The sequence below is a fragment of the Chiloscyllium plagiosum genome, unplaced genomic scaffold, assembly GCF_037043375.1.
Source record: "Chiloscyllium plagiosum isolate Xiang-an unplaced genomic scaffold, Cpla_swu_hap1 HiC_scaffold_37, whole genome shotgun sequence".
NCBI classification, from domain to species: Eukaryota; Metazoa; Chordata; class Chondrichthyes; order Orectolobiformes; family Hemiscylliidae; genus Chiloscyllium; species Chiloscyllium plagiosum.
In genome coordinates this window covers 37239348-37251689 of record NW_028270175.1, presented here as the reverse complement: position 1 = coordinate 37251689, position 12342 = coordinate 37239348, and positions in this window count along the sequence as shown.

Genomic DNA, 12342 nt, shown 5'->3' with positions numbered 1-12342 from the left:
AACCCAAACACCTGTCTATTCCCTATGTGACAGGATTGGTGACAATTACCCCCATGAATTCTGTGGTTTGAAATGCATTAGGGATGATAACCCAATTCCCTGACAGAAGACAGGCAGGAAAACAATTAAAGTGTTACTTTAAACGTGATGTCCTTGGGCCGTGGCTCTTAGTTTAACCCATGTCTTGAGGCAGAAAATGGCTGCCCTGGTTAGTGATCGGAATGGACAGTGCCAAATCCAGACAAACCCCCTGGAGCACAATGAGAGAGGGGGAAGTCTCCTATCCCCTGTACTGTTTGGTACTCTATCCCCAGCCAAAAGCAGGAGTCCCCACCCCAAACCCATCTAATCACAACTGGCTGACCACAGGGGGAACTGCCCTTTCAAATCCTATATCATTATCTTTCCATTCAATTGCTTGGAAATTAGTTGATGATGACATACCAGAGTTAACAGTGCAGTGGTCTCCTTCATCGCTGACGAGCAAGGTGGTTCAGTCCAATTATAAACAGCATGCCGTGACCTCTGAACTGTAGCCATCTTGAAACATGAGGTCCTAAAAACTAACAAAGGTCTTCACAGGTCAGAAACAGGCCATTCTGCCACTGAGTCTAGTTCAATGTTCATGTCCCATGCCAACCTCCTCCAACCCCGTCCTACTCCAACCCGCACAATGTTTATTCAAAGCAGAATTAGACAGAATTTTGATTGATAAAGGAGTCAAGGGTTATAATGGGGGTAGATAGAAAAGTGGGGTGGAACCCACAGCCATGATCTTACCGAAGGGCAGAGCAGTCTACAAGGGCTGAATAGCCTACTCCTGCACCCAAGTTCCTAGCACATCCTTCAATACATTTGTCCTTCATGCCCTTAGCTAGCTTCCCCTTAAAGAAATCTGAAATTCACCTCATTACTCCTTGTCATGGTCATTGTCACATTCTAACCATTCTCTGGGTTGGGTCTCTCTGACTAACTTTGATAAGTAACATCCAGACATGATTGAAGAGACCCTGACCACTGCACAGTAGCTCCCTGGTTGGTGATACAAATCCTCCTGACTGCTGGTGCTGGCCCTTCAGGACCGACCTCTGAACATTCCCCAGGCTGTACTGGGATCCAACTGGTGAGAACCCAAGTCTCTGCTGGTAGGAGTCATACCTGGCACATAGGAAGATGGTGGTGGTTATTGGAGGTCACTCATCTCAGCTCCAGGATATCTCTGCAAGAGTTCCCCAGGGTATTGCCCTAGGCCCAACCATCTTCAGCTGCTTCATTAATGACCTTCCCTCCATAATAAGGTCAGAAGTGGTGATGTTTGCAGATGATTGCACAGTGTTCAGCACCATTCACAACTCCTCAGGTACTAAAGCAGTCCGTGTCCAAATGCAGCAAGACCTGGCTTGGGCTGAAAAGTGGAAAGCTATACTCTTGACACACAAATGCCAAGCAATGAGCATCTCCAATAGGAGAGAATCACCCATCACCCTTCAACACTAGATGATATTGTCATCATTGAATCCCCCACTATCCACATCCTGGGGGTTACCATTGATAAGAAACTCAACTGGACTAACCACATAAACTCAGTGGCTACAAGAGCAGCTCAGAAGGCAGGAATATTGCAACAAATAATCCACCCCCTGAAACCCCCAAAACCTGTCCACCATCTATAAGACATGAGTCAGGAATATGATGGAATACTCCCACATGTCTGAATGAGTGTGGCTCCATCAACACTCAACCTTAACACCGTTCAGATCAAAGCAGTCCACCTGATTGGCACCACATCCACAACCATCCACGCCATCCACCAACAATGCGCAGTAGCAGCAGTGTGTCATATCTACAGAATACACTGCAGAAATTCACCAATGAAGACAGATGCTGAATGCCAATGTCTGTGGATGAGAGTGCATTACACCTGGTGCCCATGGACTGCAGTTTGGTCGTGGGTAAGATGGAGATTGCCCAGAGTAAACAGTCATTCAGGTTTTCCCTGCTACCTTCCCCCCCAGCCCCACCAGCCCCTCCCATTTATCTCTCAGCCCCCTTGGACCACCCCTCATTCCTGATGAAGATCTTATGCTCGAAACATTGATTCTCCTGCTCCTCGGATGCTCTGCTTTTCCAGCACCACACTGTTTGAGTCTGATCTCCAACATCTGCAGTCCTCACTTTCTCCTGCTCAGGTTTCCCTGATGTCAACCCCATATGGTGAGCATGTTAAGATAGGAGGTGAAGTTGAAGATTAATGATGCTATCGTAGCATGAACAAGGTGTTTAACACTCAATAATCATCAGGGACTGGCCGCTTTCTGCTGCTTAGCCAGAATCTAGCCATGCCCCGTGTCAAAAACAGGAGCGATGGGCTGCACTGGACTTCATCTGATTTTGCCAGAAATCTCACCATAGCTCACATCTCTTAGACCTTGATAAGATTCCATCCGTCATTCCGATTTGCCTGCCTTTATTTTAATGTCTCTTTTGTCAGCCTCATCCTTATTATCAGTGTATGTTATATTGTTTTTCCATTTCTTATTTTCCCCTTCTATTGTTATCATTACTGACTAATTCATTCTTACTTCTTAGTGGGATATATTTCTTTTGGACTTTAAATGTTTCCCATTTCTTTCTTAAGCAGCAAATTTGTTCACTTTTATTTTCTCTAATTACATTCTCAATCCCTTAAAATCAGTTTTAATGCAATTTATTCCTTCAGTTGAGGCCCTTCTCAACTGTTAAAATCTTACGTCTTATTATGTTGTGATCGCTATTTAAATTTAACTAGATTTAGTTAACCTCCAGCATAAAGAAGTTCATTTCTGTTCCATTTAGTCAGTAGAGAGCTCTGAATGAGAGGTCTGCAGTTTTGTCTTTATCCTGCGCTAATATTGTACTGTTTGCATCATTGATCAAATGATTGAAGGACCTCGGGAACTCATTCTCTTCATCTAAGGCCATATAACAATCAAGAATGAGCAGATAAAACTATTGTTGTTTATTGGCAGACTTGCAACAGGACCAACCAGGAATGATTCCCAACATGAATGTCATTTTGAGGAGGACATTTGCAGGAAATTGCTGTTAAAATAAATGGAGAATTTGCAAGGAACCTAACCATGAATTCACAGGCAGTCTCCTGTGGGATCTGGTCGCTTTTGTAAATTGTACATTGTGATACCTGCTTGGGGGCAAAGATTGGGCCAACACATCTGGCACACCAACACTGTCTGATGCTGCCAACCACATCGTGTGAGATGGTGAACTCTGTATTTAAATACCAAAAGAGAAAATACTGGAATATCTCAGCAGGTCTGATAGATGCTGCCAGACCTGCTGAGATTTTCCAGCATTTTCTCTTTTGGTTTCAGATTCCAGCATCCGCAGTAATTTGCTTGTATATGTATTTAAATATGTGGGCAGTAAAGGGGGTGGAGTGGGTGGGCGGCACAATTTCTCCCAACAGAAGGGTGAGCCACTATAAGAAACTGCGAGTGACTATGAGCTTTGAGATTTAGTGAAGCAACAGCTGCAGTATGCAGATGGTGAGCTGTCAGACCCAAGCACCCGTTCTGGGCTTTGACTTTAGATGTTAGCTGTTTGTAAGGGGGGAAGACATTAACTTATTAGAACAGAAACAGCCCTGTTTTGTTAAGAAACCACATCCAGCAGAGGTTGTGTGTTATCAAATTTGACAAGTAGAGCTGCTGGTAATCCTGCCAACTTCAGGCATTGTACCTGAACATTGGATGGTAATTGAATGGGAAGGGGCTGCTAAATGCAGATATAAAAAATCATATTCTTGGAGTGCAAATAAGGCCAATAACAGAATCATTGCTCTTGTGTTGTGCAGCTCGCTGCAGTTAGGCAATCGATTGTAACAATGAGTGATCTAATTTCCCCCTCTTACTGGCACTGTGCCAGTGACCTGGCTAACAGCTAGTACAGTACACCTTGTGGTTATGTTGTACAGGGTTAGTATTATGATGTAGAGTTGGTGACAGAAGGACCACACTCAAAGAGTTAATTCACTGATCTGGGCCTGTTCAATGGCGTCTGATGCTTCACCTCCTATCTATTGGTCCCAGCCTCTCTTTGGTGTTCCTTCCCCAACACTGAGTCGCAACTTCTCTCCTATTTCCCCTTTCTAGCTCTCTCTCTCAGTTCACTTTTCGACAGGGTCATCTCTGCTTCCATTCTGAGCAGACCCGTCAGAAACGTATATGTTTGACAGCAACCCCCCTGTTGTCCTCCCAGTGAAGAGGGGGCCAGAGGACCCAATGTATCCTTGTACAACAATCCAAGGTGGTCATAGTTTGAATGGTTTGCAGATGCTCAGCAGTGAGCTCAGGTTGGAGGAGAGATTGGGGTTCGAATGAAGGTAGTACCGCAAGCGCTGCTACAGGAGATTCTTCTTAAGTGACACTGGCAGCGAATGGAAAATCCCCGGCCTCAAGGACATCCCCATAATGTTGCTCAAGGATGAATGATCCGGCAGCAGCTGCTATTGGAACCGTGTGTTGATGCTAATTAGTGCGAGCAAAGTGCAGAGACAAGTGCTCCCTGTGTGGTGTAAATGGCCCAGTATTAGTCTGTGGAGTGCACAGTCAGCTGTCACCCAGACGCTATGTACTCATCCATGCAAAGCTTGTGTGGTTTCCTTTCCGTGTTATGTTTGCTGAATATTTGAGAATTTCAAGAGACTTTCTACGTATCAATTCTGTGGTTATCACCGCAGCAGATCCCTGAAGGGTGAAGGTAAAGTCTCCATTGTCGTAGGGCCGCTCTGTCATTAGAGAAAGAGGTGCGTTTGTTTAGCCTGCATTACATTGTCATGAAGCCCCAGGGCACATTATGGCCAATGAAGCAGTTCTGAAGTGCAGCTACTCACATAACGTAAGAAAGGTGACCACCCGCGTATGCACAGCAGTCTCCCACAAACACTGACATGATAATGGTCAGCAGTTTGCTGATTGAAGGAGAACTATCAGACAGAACAATGCAAAAGGAACAGACTGCCATGCTCCTTTCAAAGTTGGCCTGTCCCCAACCCAACAAACAATATAAAGGACTCAGTTCCAGAGGACAGCAGAGCTGGCAGTGCAGCACTCCCTCAGTACTGAACTTATGTCTCAGCTTGGAGTTTGTACTCAGGTTCTGTGCCGTGGGATTTGAACCCACAGCTGTCTGACTGCGATGCCGGAGCTGTCACTGGCATCGGAACTCCAAAGGTCTCTGTTATTATTTTGTCTATCCCTACAGAATAAAGAACGTGAAATTCATGGTCAGCGATCCAGCAGGGAAGATTCCTGGATGTATCTGCCTCCCTTTCCCCCCTCCTGGCCATCATTCAACACCCTCCTCCCCCATCACTTCCATGAAGTGGCACAGAAAAAGCCATTTCTGGGTGAAATAAGTTGTTTAGATGAGGAACCCCATCTGGGTGAGGTACAATACACGAGGACATCGAAGGGTTTGACAGAAGAAGAGGCAGTTTGGCCTGCTTGTTGGAGAAGGCATGGTTAACACCAGGTTTTGGAGCAGATGAACATTGACATCTTGGCTATTTTCCTCAAGAAAAGCCAATTAACAGGAACGTGGTCATTTCTCTAATGTGTACTAGTGATGTCTAACTGCGGAAAAGCCTACTCATAGAAGTCCTATACTGTGGAAGTAGGCCATTTGGCCCAATGAGTCCACACCAACCCTCTGAAGGAGACCCCACCCAGACTCACCCCCCAACTCTATTATCCTGCATTTCCCATGGGCAATCCATCTGACCTGCACATCTTTGGACTGTGGGAGGAAACCGGAGCACCTGGAGGAAACCCACAAAGACACAGAGAGAACGTGCAAACTCGATGCAGAAAGTTGAGTGAGGGTGGGATCGAGTCGAGGTCCCTAGCACTATGAAGCAGTAGTGCTAACCACTGTGGCACCTTGAGAAAGGGATAGTTGTTAACCCACTGCAGTCTAGAGTTAGTACTAGTTAGATAGTCACCTCTCTTTATCTCCTCTAAAGGGTGGCCACTGGTCTGTAATGTAACGTCATTGTACCAGTCTCCCAAATTACGATGAGTGAGTGGGGATACCTCCCTCCCCTTCCTGGACCTGTCCATTTCCATTAATGACGACCAACTTGACACTGACATTTTTTACATACCCACTGATTCCCACAGCTACCTGGATTACACCTCTTCCCACCCTACCTCCTGCAGTTCCTCCGCCTCCACCGTATCTGCTCCCAGGAGGACCAGTTCCACCACAGAACACACCAGACGGCCTCTTTCTTTAGAGACCCCAATTTCCCGTCCCACGTGGTTGAAGATGCCCTCCAACGCATCTCATCCACATCCTGCACCTCTGCCCTCAAACCCCACCCCTCTAACTGTAACAAGGACAGAACGCTCCTGGTTCTCACTTTCCACCTTACCAACCTTCCCATAAACCGCATCATCCGCCGACATTCCCGTTACCTCCAAACAGACCCAACCACAAGGGACATATTTCCCTCCCCACCCCTTTCCACTTTCCACAAAGACCATTCCCTCCGTGACTACCTGGTCAGGTCCACGCCCCCAACAACCCACCCTCCCATCCTGATACCTTCCCCTGCCACTGCAGGAATTGCAAAACCTGCTCCAACCTCCTCCCTCACCCCCATACAAGGCCCCAAAGGAGCCTTCCACATCCATCAAAATTTTACCTGCACATCCACCAATGTCATTTATTGTATCCATTGCTCTCGATGCGGTCTCCTCTACATTAGGGAGACTGGGCGCCTCCTTGCAGAGCGCCTTAGGGAACATCTCTGGGACACCCGCACCAATCAACCCCACCGCCCTGTGTCCCAACATTTCAACTCCCCCTCCCACTCTGCTGAGGACATGGAGATCCTGGGCCTCCTCCACCACCACTACCTCACCACCCGACGCCTGGAGGAAGAACGCCTCACCTTCCGCCTCAGAACACTTCAACCCCAGGGCATCAATGTGGACTTCACCAGTTTCCTCATTTCCCCTTCCCCCACCTGACCTCAGTTCCAACCTTCCAGCTCAGCACTGTCCTCTTGAACTGTCCTACCTGCCAATCTCCCTTCCTACCTATCCTCTCCACCCTCCTCTCTAACCTATCGCCTCCATCCCTACCCCCATTCACCTATTGTACTCAGTGATTTCAAATTGTGCGTTGGCTGAAAATTTCTACTGGGCAAAAAAGAGGACTGCAGATGCTGGAAACCAGAGTTTAGAATAGAGTGGTGCTGGAAAAGCACAGCAGGTCAGGCAGCATCCGAGGAGCATTAAAATCGACGTTTCGGGCAAAAGCCCTTCATCAGGACTAGAGGCAGGGTGCCTGCAGAGTGGAGAGATAAATGAGAGGGGGGTGGGGGTGGGGAGAAGGTAGCAAAAAGTACAATAGGTGAATGGGGGTGGGGTTGGAGTTGATAGGTCAGAGAGGAGGGTGGGGGAAGGTAGCAAAGAGTACAAAGGTGAATTCACCTATTGTACTCTTTACTACCTTCCCCCACCCTCCTCTCTGACCTATCACCTCCAACCCCACCCCCATTCACCTATTGTACTCTTTACTACCTTCCCCCACCCTCCTCTCTGACCTATCATCTCCTCTGTTCACATCACTAGTCCACATCTCCTGTTGTTTAGCCCAACACGAGGGGCTACAAATTTATGACAGGTAAATCCGAGCTGGCTCCAGCTCACTGAATGCCATACAGCTGCTTCTTCAGATAAATGCTGTTGTAAACTCCATGGCCCCCCATCTCTTTCAGCATCTGCAAACCATCAGCCTTCGCCATATTATCATGCCCTCTCACAGATCAACTCAGACCCTACTTCAGCTTTTCAACACCTTGGAGCTGATTTGCATGCTTTTGCATTATACACAAGGGCAACCATAAATCTCATGTATCTCTACAGAATGCTTTAACACTGACATGAACATGCTCAGCTTATGGCTCTTAGCTTGATTTTCTGAGGCGGACTGATGTTAGCATTGAATTAGAAACTTCTAGTCTCCATGCAGTCGCATTAATATGTTATTGCACAATGTCCTTGGTGTTCAGTTGTAAGCTACTGTCTTCAGTTTGATTTTTAGTTCTGAGTGTGAGTCAGGCACCTTTTGATGCTGGGAAGCACTGAACAGTCATCCTATCAGACTGGGGCGGGTGGGAGTGGAGGGTAGGATGAACATGTCATTGTATAACACTGAGTTATATTAACGTCAGTGCTGCAGCTTATTCCTGCAGCTTACAGGACAAGCACATCGCATGTGCCTTCAGCATATGGCCCTGGGTGAAAGTCAAAGGGCTAGAAGCCTCAGTGGGGCTTGTGATAGAGCCAGCACAGCCCCATGTGATAGAGCCAGCACAGTACCGATAGCATAAGGTATCTCCTCTATCCGTCATTCCAGGCCACTGACTGCTTCTAGCAACTGTGTCCAATGTTCCCATATCTCTCTGCAGGTTCACCAAGTTATTTATGATAAAGAAGAGGAGCAGTCTTCTGCCTGGGGCTGAAACATAGGAAAGAAGAGCAGGAGTAGGCCATTCAGCCCTATCAATTTGCTTCGCCATTCAAGATGACCATCCATCTCAGTACCTTGTTCCGGCTTTCTCCCTCCTCACACTTAGATCCCTTTCAGTCCTAAGAGCTACAACTATTTTGTTCTTGCAAACATACAATGTTTTGGCTTCATCCGCTTTCTGAAGCAGAGAATTCCACAGGCAGAATCCCCACAGCGCGGGAACAGGCCATTCAGCCCAACAAGTCCACACCAATCCTCTGAAGACCATCCCAACCATACTCCCTACCTTATCCCTGTAATCCTGCATTTCCCATGGCTAATCCACCCAGCCTACACATCCTTGGACAATATGGGCAATTTAGCATGGCCAATCCACTTAACCTACACATCCTTGGACTGTGGGAGGAAACCCACACAGACAATGTGCAAACTCCACACAGACAGTCACCCAAGGCTGGAATTGAACTTGGGTCTCTGGCACTGTGAGGCAGCAGTGCTAATCGCTGAGTCACCGTGCTGCCCCTAAGGTGCCTGCTCTCCAACAGTCCTCTAAGTGTCAGAGATCAGGAGACATTTCTTCCTTGACCAGCAGTGGAGATGTGTCAGTGATGTGCTCATTAGATTGTGCCAAGCTGCTGGTCCCTGAGTGTTATCCAGAAAGATGACCCATTGGTCTGAAGGTGTCTGAGCTGGCAAAGGGTGGGGGGAGGGGGGTGGGGGGAGGTGCGGGTGGTAAGGCCTTGCCAGTGTAACCTCTGATGGTTCATGGTGGAGGTGGAGCTGAGGGTCTCCTGTGCTGGCTCCTTCTTAGCAGAGGGTCGCTGGATGCCACTAGTGCCTGGATGATTGAAAAGAGGGTATTAGCTGTGTCAGGGGGATAAAGGCTGGCACAGGTTAAGAATGCATTAATGCCGACAGTAATGGGAGAGAGGCACAGCACAATGAAGTTGACTGGATCTGTCACCCATTGGCATCTCCCCGTGCCCAGCTGAAGGGAGGTGCTCTTTTCTAGCCAGTTCAGGAATTTTATCCTCCATCCCGTCCCTCTGCAATTCATGGCTCTCTGAGTGTGGTCTTGAGGTAACCGTTACTGCAATCAGAAAAGCTGAGGGGTTGGGAATGATCCAAGTGGATGCAAAAGTGGTCAGCGGTGAGAGCTGAACGGGAGAGGTGGTGAGGTGAACTCAGCAAGTGAGTAGGAAGCACAGACAGCAGCAATGGTTCACAGTTTGTTTCATTTACTCACAGGATATGGGCAGCTAAAAGACAGCATCTCCAACAATCCCTCTCTATTGCACTGGATTGACAGCTCAGATCATTCAAGTGACATTTGAACTCAAAGCAGTCAGATTTAGGGATTACAGTGCTACTGGCTGAGCCACTTCTGACAGACAATACCTGAAAGAATTCTAATCAACACATCTATAAGAGAGCACCTAGTCACCTCCTTGTCTAGCATTGACTTTGCTACCACTGAATCTCTCCTGGCAGATCACCATTGACCAGACACTGAGCAAGACCAGTCGTTTCGGGCAAAAGCCCTTCATCAGGAATAAAGGCAGAGAGCCTGAAGCGTGGAGAGATAAGCTAGAGGAGGGTGGGGGTGGGGAGAAAGTAACACACCTTCCTCTCTCTATGCTACTTTCTCCCCACCCCCACCCTCCTCTAGCTTATCTCTCCACGTTTCAGGCTCTCTGCCTTTATTCCTGATGAAGGGCTTTTGCCCGAAATGTCGATTTTGCTGCTCGTCGGATGCTGCCTGAATTGCTGTGCTCTTCCAGCACCACTGATCCAGAATACTTCAGTAAAGCAGACCTGAGCTCAGGGATCCTGAAGGGGAGTTGAGAGGGTGGTGCTAGAAAAGCACAGCAGGTCAAGCAGCATCCGAGAAGCAGGAGAGTCAACGTTTCCGGCATGAGCTCACCGGATGGTATCTTTCCAGCACCACACTCTCGACTCTGATCTCCAGCATCTGCAGTCCTCACTTTCTCCTCCTGAAGGGGAGTGGCTGCAATCTGAACCCCAAAACCTTCTCTAACACTAACAAGACGTATCAGTAATGCAATGGAATGCTCCCCACTTACCTGCATAACTACAGCTGCCGCAACACTGTTGGGGGGCTGAAACATCCCAAGGCAAAGGAGATGAATTGTTTCTTATTTCACCACCCCCCCCCCAGCCTTGGCGTTATTCGCTCCATCATTGCCACTCAGTAGCAGCAGTATTATCCAATACCACAGTGACTCATCAAGACTACTTTGATAACTTTTATAGAAGAACCAGGCAGCAGAAACTTTGAGATGTTCCAATCAACAGACTCACCTTTAAGTTGCCCATGCTATCCTGACTTTGAATTAAATTGCTGCTCCTTCAATGATGCTGGATCCAAATCTTGGGACTCACTGCCTAACCTGATTGTGACTGTATCCAAGCCACATGGACTTCAGTAGGTTCACTGCCCAATTCTTGTCAGAACAATGAGGAATACACAATAAATACCAGCATTGCTGGAAAGACAAGCATTTGAAGAATGTAAAAAAAAACTTGTTAAGACCCACGTCATTTCACAACCAAGGAGATAGATTGGAAAACAGTCCCCTTCTTCAAAAAGGAATGATTCTCCCTGAATCCCAGAGTAATGTTTGTCCCTTTCAAATGGATGGGAATTGATATTATGGTAAATGCAAGATAAAGGGGGCAGCATGGTGGCTCAGTGGTTATCACTGTTGCCTCACAGCACCAGGATCCCAGGTTCGATTCCAGCCTCAGGTGACTGTCTGTGTGGAGTTTGCACGTTCTCCCTGTGTCTGTGTGGGTTTGCTCTGGGTGCTCCGGTTTCCTCCCACAGTCCAAAAATGTGCAGGTCAGGTGAATTAGCCATGCTAAATTGCCCACAGTGCTAGGTGCATTAGTCCGAGGGAAATGGGTCTGGGTGGGTTACTCTTTGGAGGGTGGGTGTGGACTGGTTGGGCCGAAGGGCCTGTTTTCACACTGTAGGGAATCTAATTTACAAAAAACTCTTTCCAGTGTTACATATCCATTTTGGCTCTCTGTGCATTTATGTCCTAGCAAAGGCATGCTTGCTCTCATGACTTCTCAAGACTCTCATGATCAATCCTTACAAATAATCCCACAGGCTATTCTGAAGTTAGTTAAACTTTTATGCAGACTAACTGCTGCTGTAAGGAAAGATTCACTGGGATTTCAGCACCCCATGTTGGGATAAGTGCTGTAGGACTGCAGCACGGTGGCTCAGTGGTTAGCTGCTGCCTCATAGCACCAGCGTCCCAGGTTCAATTCCACTCTCAGGTGACTGTCCGTGTGGAGTCTGCACATTGTCCTTGTGTCTGTGTGGGTTTCCTTCCACAGTCCACAAATGTGCAGATCAGGTGATTTGGCCATGCTAACTTGTCCATTGTGTTAGGTGCATTAGTCAGAGGGAAATGGGTTTGGGTGGGTTACTCTTCGGAGGGTCGGTGTGGACTGGTTGGGCCGAAGGGCCTGTTTCCACACTGTAGGGAATCTGATTTGTGCTTTCAATCTAATAGTAGTGAAAGATGCATCACATTCACAACTCTTACAAAACTTATCACTAACGTAACGCTCCTCTATTTCAAGATGCAGATAAGCACTATGCAACAGATGTGTCCATTATGAGGAAGGATTAGGTTCAAAAACAGACAAAAAAATAATCTCTTACATAGCAGCATATTGACCAGTTGCTGTAAAATACAGGCAGAGTTGAAGCTTTCAGAATTTTCAACTGTTTTGCTTTCACTCAGTGTGGCATTTTCGAGAGGA